This window comes from Onychostruthus taczanowskii, unplaced genomic scaffold (assembly GCF_017590055.1).
Source record: "Onychostruthus taczanowskii isolate IOZ18803 unplaced genomic scaffold, ASM1759005v1 scaffold48, whole genome shotgun sequence".
Classification (NCBI taxonomy): Eukaryota; Metazoa; Chordata; class Aves; order Passeriformes; family Passeridae; genus Onychostruthus; species Onychostruthus taczanowskii.
The window spans coordinates 1,592,963-1,599,997 of NW_024502347.1; positions in this window are offsets into that span (position 1 = coordinate 1,592,963).

The window sequence follows — 7,035 nt, forward strand, 5'->3', positions numbered from 1 at the left end:
GAAGTGGGAGACATAGTTAATAAGGAAAGGGATGGCAATATGATACAGGAAGACCTGAATAACCTTGAGAACCAGAGTAATAAAAATGGACTGAAACTTAATAGTGCAAATTGCAAGCTTGTGCCCTTCTGTACTAATACAAATTTCTGTCATAAGCTGCAAGGTCATCAGTTCAGAAGCAGAAATATGCGAGTTGTGCCTGGAAGTACAAGTTAACAATTGGCTTCAAATGTTAAGGGGATGTGGAAAAGGCAAATTTGATCCTTCGGTCTGCTGGGTGAGATATTCCCAGATGTGGTGAGTGCATGTCAGGAGGAGGCAGTGTTGGGAGCTCCTCTGTAGCTCAGTGCCATCCAGAGCATCCAGATTCAGGAGAGAGACTGAGACTGGGATGAGTGTTCAGAAGGCTGGTGAGACTAATCCAGGGACAAACCTATCATGCCATAAAGCTACAGTGACACAGCTTGTTTATTCTGCCAAAGGGAAGGGTGTGAAACTTTCTTAATATCATCTCTTTAAAGAAGATAAAAAGCAATTTATTTTATGTTCAGGAGCAAATGAGCATTATATGGCCTGGAAAAATCAGAATGCAAAATTTTTAAAATGTTTAAAGCTAGTAGAGAGATAAGATTCTGAAACAGCCTCCCAAGAAGACTGGAGAAGTCAAAACCAAACTATATTAAGAGCTGTATTAAAGTTGCATTAAAAGAATGAGGTGGGGTAGTTGCTGGAAATAGCTGGAGGTGAAAGCCAGTTGTTTTATTCAGTGTTACTCTGAAAAAACCTGAAGTGATTTAGTAGCCATTCATAAAAATACCCCATAAAAGTGAATAGTCTTCATTTCTAAATGAGCACCGCATTTGCATGAATTAGATTATTTTTTTGACTGGTAAGCTAATTTTTTGTTTTTCTTGGTAATATAAATAACAGTACTGCTACCAAGGATGAGATGAATACCTGTGGAATTTTGTATTTCTAGCTACAAAACTAAAATACTAAATATTATTTCTCCTTTAGATAACACTGAAGTTCAGAGGGCATTACCTTTCCCAGTAGATTGCTTGCTGCAAGGCCAGTTGCCTGCCTTTGTTAGAGAGAAAAACTCCGGGAAAAGGCAGCATGGCACTCCAAGCCTTGAAAAGAAAACAACTGTTTGTTTGTATGTGTGTGTGTGTGTTTGTGTGTTTCCTGTTATGGTTTGTTGTGCAACAGCAATAATCGCTATTGCTTTGTAGTAGACTCACAATAAATGGCTTTTTAGATTGATTACATGCCTCAACTTTGCTTTGGCTATTAATCAATCTCAGCAGCTGTTTATTGCTTTGTACATTACAAAGCAATAAAGATTATCCCTTAAAGAGCTGTTAATGCCTCGTGGAAAAGTTTGGAAACCATTATTTTTCGAACTAGTACTGCTGATATATAATTTTCTGGCTACCATATTTTTGCTTCTTGGGGTTCCTTTCTGATGGCATCACATTCCTCTCCTAAATTGCTAATCACAGTGCTCCATTGCTGACAGTGCTGTGTGTGATGGTCCAGATTTGCCCAAAGAGGGCAATGGATTTTGCATGCAAAGGTACCATCTCCAGAACACAGCAATATCAAGATTGTTCCTGTTCTTCCTCAAAGGATGGGGGTTTTCCATCAAGTAATAGTTTTAAGACTTGACTCATTGAAAAAATGAACCACTAAAAATCTTACAATATAATTATGAATGTAAAGCTGCCTGTGTGGACACTTCTATTCCATGATAAATAAACGAATGAAAAAGGGCATTCTTTGTTATTTTGGAACACACACTTTCCTGTGGGGATTGATCCTATGTACAAAATATATTTTTACCTGTAGAATTACACTGGAAGAAAAAACACTTTAATTTCTGGCAGCAGTTGCAGTTCAAATATTCATGGATACTTGAGTGGTATTTGCCTGACCTTGTGACTGTTGCAGATGTACTCTTTTCGTATTTGTTCTAAAACCCACCTCAGTTTGCAACCTTGCTGACCTGCTCAGCACCACCTCTGAAGAAAGGCTGGCCTACTCAGTATTTTTGCACCTGCTGTTTTTCATAATTTCTTGTATTCTACAACCTGCTTCTGAGCACAGAAAGGAAAGACTGGGTGAAAGACTTAATTTTTCCTTCTGTCCTTCTGTCCTTGTTCCTATGCCCAGCAAATCACAATTTGTCCCATTCTTTCTGTCGTAGTGCAGAGAACATTTGTTGTCAATGTTAAACCAGGCTTAAATGTTAAGCCAATGTTAAACCTAAAGCTTAGGTTTTGCAAGCTTTTCTGTGGTCTCCTGTCAGTGCAGTTTTCAGTCATGGTGTAAAGAACACCATTCTAGTGGTGAGAAGCTGTTAAATTCAGCCATCTACTTTCTCTACTTAAAGTATCACCAAAAGCTCAAAACATGAACAAAATTTTATAATCATTACCCTCTCCTTCAAAATTTCTTTGTTATCTGCTCATTGTTATCAGAAGTACTAAGACCACTAATCAGCTACGGGTTGATGCTGAACTTGGTTCCAATCTCATTGTCATTAATAATAAAAATAGAGAGAATGCCTGGAAATAAGAAGAAATATTTTCTCACACAGTAGTAATGTACCTGGTTTCAGCTGGGATAGAGTTGGTTTTCTTCCTAGTAACCATCACAGTGCAGTGGCTTGGATTTAGGATGAGAATGATATTGATAACACAGGGATGTTTTAGTTGTTGCTACACAAAGTCAAGGAAGGCCTTTTCTGCTTCTCTCACCACCCTACCAGCAAGCAGGCTGGAGGGCACAGGAGGCTGGGAGGAGACACAACTACACAAGGTCACCTGAGCTGGCAAAGGGAACATTCTACACCACATAGTCATGCTCAGTACATAAACTAGGGGGAGAGGTGGCCAGGGGCTGCTACTCAGGAACTGGATGGGCATCAGTCAGTGGGTAGAGAGCAATTGCATTGTGCAGCATTTGTTTTGCTTATTCTATTTTTTAATTTTATTTTTCTATTTCTGTCCTATGAAACTGTCTGTATCTCAGCCCATGGACTGTATTTTTCTTATGCAACTCCCTCCACCATCCCACTGAGGTGGGAAACAAGAGCGAGTGAGTGAGTGAGTGAGTGGCTCTGCGATGTTTAGCTGCCCGCCAGATTAAACCACAACAAAGATGCAAAAGTAAAGAGGATAAAAGAAAAGATATGCAAAATGGCAAAATTGATTTGGTGAACAGAAAGCTTATCTGAGGACAGATGCAATAAAAGGGAAACAACAGTGAAGAAGAGGAAATAAGCATGAAAGGGTGTATGGAGTCCTTCCTCTTCCTTTTTCCTTTTAATTGACATGTATCCTAAGAAATTTTTAAATCATCAACATATCCCTGGAGGATACAGTTTTCCATTTAGCCCATTCATCTTATGACTCTTCACTTTTGTAAAATTAGCTACAGAATTAGATCCTGCAGACTGACACATGTGAGAGGGCAAGGCTCACTCATCTAAGAACAGCTATTTTTAGTAGGTGTATCAAGTGGAATGGATAAATAAAGTAGGTAACATGTCATGATAAATTTTCCTGGTGAACCTCATGTACAACATCTAGAGAACTCACTGTAGACAGAGGGTATGTAGTGGAAGATTACTTATCTTTTGAGACATCACCTGTCATCATCCCTGTTTCTGAGGAGGTGATATAGAATATAGGCAGTGCCATGAATTGCTCTTAAATAATAGAAAAATTCCCATTCAGCAAGGCTCAATAGAATCAGAATGGCCAGTTGTGACATGCTGTGAAATGTTAATAGCCAATGGAGCATAAAAGACATCCCTGAAAATAGCCCCACTGTAGATTTAGTGAGATTTTTCAGATATGTGTAAGTCTAAATATGCTGGAAGCAGAGTAAGTAAAAGTTGCTAAAACCAACACTACAACATGATCTAATTTGCTTTAATTTCCTCAATATGAATACTTTTAAAAATATATCCCTTATTTTGAAAGCTAGGTTATGCTTCTGATGGTAAGCCATGGACACAGATAATGTGTTTTCATCACGTGAGGTAGCATGGCTATAGTTCTGCTGGCTGCTGCATCATCACTCAACCTTGTCCAGGCAGGATGTACTGAGGAATCAGGTTAGGCTATCAACAAGATCTGCACAGATGTGTTTTCTTTTGCTCTTCTCATAGTGGTTATGAATTTCTGTTCCTTTACTTCAAAAATCAAGCAGGCATCTTGGCATCAAACAACTGAATCTTGTTTGTACTATATCACCAGTTTAAAAGTGATCAAGTCCTTCACATATGAAAAGGATTTGGCACAGATTTAAGCAATGAAAATTTGCCCAAGATGTTTAATCTCTGTCAGGTACAGGAGGTCAATTGGTAACAAGACTACCATTAAGTGTACTCCAGAGTCATGCTAGAAAAATGACCTTTACAGTTTAGCATATGTTTAAACATAATCAGCAGGAGACAGATAATCACAACCTGTGGGGTCTTGCAGCTGCTGCTACCTCCAGTCCAAAGCTGGGGTAAATTTGAAAGGTAGGCATATTTGGTAAGATAGATAGTCTGATGAAACTGAAGGTGCAAGAAACATCATTGCTGAGTGGGAGGGGTTTAAAAGCTCCAGTATTTGTCTTAGGTGTCTTCTTTTATCACACAGCTTTTTCAGAGAGTTCTTTTCTACCTTTCAGCTCTCCACTTACTGCTCCTGGATCAAGCCCACACAAGGGAAAAGCAGAAGGAGTTTTGTTCAGTACTTTCTAACATTCTCCAGCTGTGATGCAAGTAGAACAACATAATATTAATAAATAAGAAGAAAATAAGGATCTCTTATTGTACAGCTGCAACCCTAAGGCTGCAAATATGTGACAAAAGATAACTTTCTGCCAAGCTAAAGACAGTCTGTTGTGTATTGACCAATAATCCTCTTCCTTTCTCAGGTTTACAGTAGTCTCTAGGATTGTTTTGAACAAAAATTGTCTCTGGGATAGAACATCATTTTGCTAAGTGTGTTTATACATCATCTCACATTATTAAGACCCAGCTGTCCATGACTGGACACCAGGGTGTTATCAGTCTGCAAGTGATAGATGAACCAAAAAAATTAAGCTGAACCACAGAGAATTGGTTCAAAGTGAAAAGTATGGATATATGGTCACTAAAAGAAAATTTTCTAATTCTGTGATTTTTAGAAGGCAACTTTTGGAAACTTCTGAGATATTGAGGTTTCCTGACATCAAAGGATGTGAAATAGAAGGCATTTATGAAGAACCACTAAACTTCATTTTTGAAACAGCTGTGCCCTTCCCTTCAAAATCTAACCACTGGCTGATCAAAATGGAATTTTGGAGTCATCAAGTTGATAGAGAGAACTTCTTCATACTCGGCCAACAATGTCAAGTGCTAATAGGAAAACACTTCACGGTGCAAGATACCATGATTTGCACCCCACGCTTCTATCACCAAGCCTGTGGGAAGCTCTTGACAGGATACGCAGAGATGGAACAGGAAAGCTTACAGCAACAGACTAGTTAGAGATGTGCCAAGAGACTCAGCACTTGCCAAAAGCTGGAGTTGGGGCAAATGTGAAAATTCTACCCAAAGAGTTCTCACACTCAGCTGAGTTCTTCAGCCTCTTTTCATTCTACTAGATCTTCTTTGCAGTAGTTGAAGGCTCACTAAACTACCTCACCTTTTGTTCCAGCGTTTCACCATTCAGAACAAAATTCTAACCAAAATGTTACTTCAGGCCTGACCATTGATAGTTATTGCACAGCAGACTGTATCACACAGCTCTCTTGGATTTCCTGTAAAATCTGGGTTCATTTTAAAAATAAAAATAAGTGTATTTAATTGACTGGTGAGAGGCACCAGCCCTGAAGCAGGTGTTGAGGCTCTTGTGGAAGAGCAATTCTGGGCTGTGTGGACAGATGTGGCTTTTGTGGATCTACTTTGCAACAACAAATGTCAAGTTATTGGTCAGTAAAATTACAACTGACTGAAGTGAGATAACCAGAAGGATCATAGTCTACAGCAGCAGACAGTAAAATATTACCTCAAGTTTTAAACACGTGGGAATAGCTCTTTAAATAATTCATATTTTGGGAGATTGCTCTACTCCTTTTTCTATTGTCCGTCCTAATCTTTTCTATCCCTGACTCAAAAGTCATGAATTCATTCCCCAGATCATAATATCAGATCAAAAACTCTACATGTGTAGTGTGTCTTTTAATGATTTTTTAAGTATCATTCTACTTCTTAAGCCTTTGCACATTTACATTTTTATCTTTTCTCCATAAGCACAAGGCTAGGGACACATTTTTCTTCAAATGAAAAGTGAGAATCATGTGAGTCACTTGACCTTTTGAGCTGGTACATTAATAACTATGATAAATAAAGGAGTCAAATGCCTGATAATGGACTCAGACACATTCTCCTAGCCCAGGCACTGTCCCTAACACAGAATTTCAGTGACACTCCCCACTTGACCTTTCACATTGCTCCACCATGAAGCAATGCAAGAAACTCCTGCTGAAAGGCCACAAGCAAGTGACAGACCTGGAACCTGGACTTACAGTGCTGTTACCATGCCCACAGTAACTTCCCTAATGCATGTTAATGTGAACCATTGAATAATGATCCAAAGTCCAATTTTCAATGCTGCTTATGTTTACTTTTCATATAGAACTTCTGACTTCCATTTTTCCTCTGTGGAAATTAGAAGTCCACACTTACAGACAGGGATTTAATTTGTATCAAAATGCAAACTGTTCCATAGTGGTAATTAGGGGTATTTGAAAAGTCATCTAACCTGGAACAATCTCAAATCAAAACTTAGAGCTGACATGCCTGTCCTTCAGGGTCCTTAGACTATGTCACTTTGTAAGGTAAAGATAAAAAAGCATCACAAGACAGGTTTTCTCTTTAAATAGAAGGAGTGAAGATCATTACTTTGTCTCATGTAACAGCATAAACTTACAAACTTTACAGTGGTACTTGTATTGGTGTTCATCAGAAGGAGGAGAGGAAGGTATACA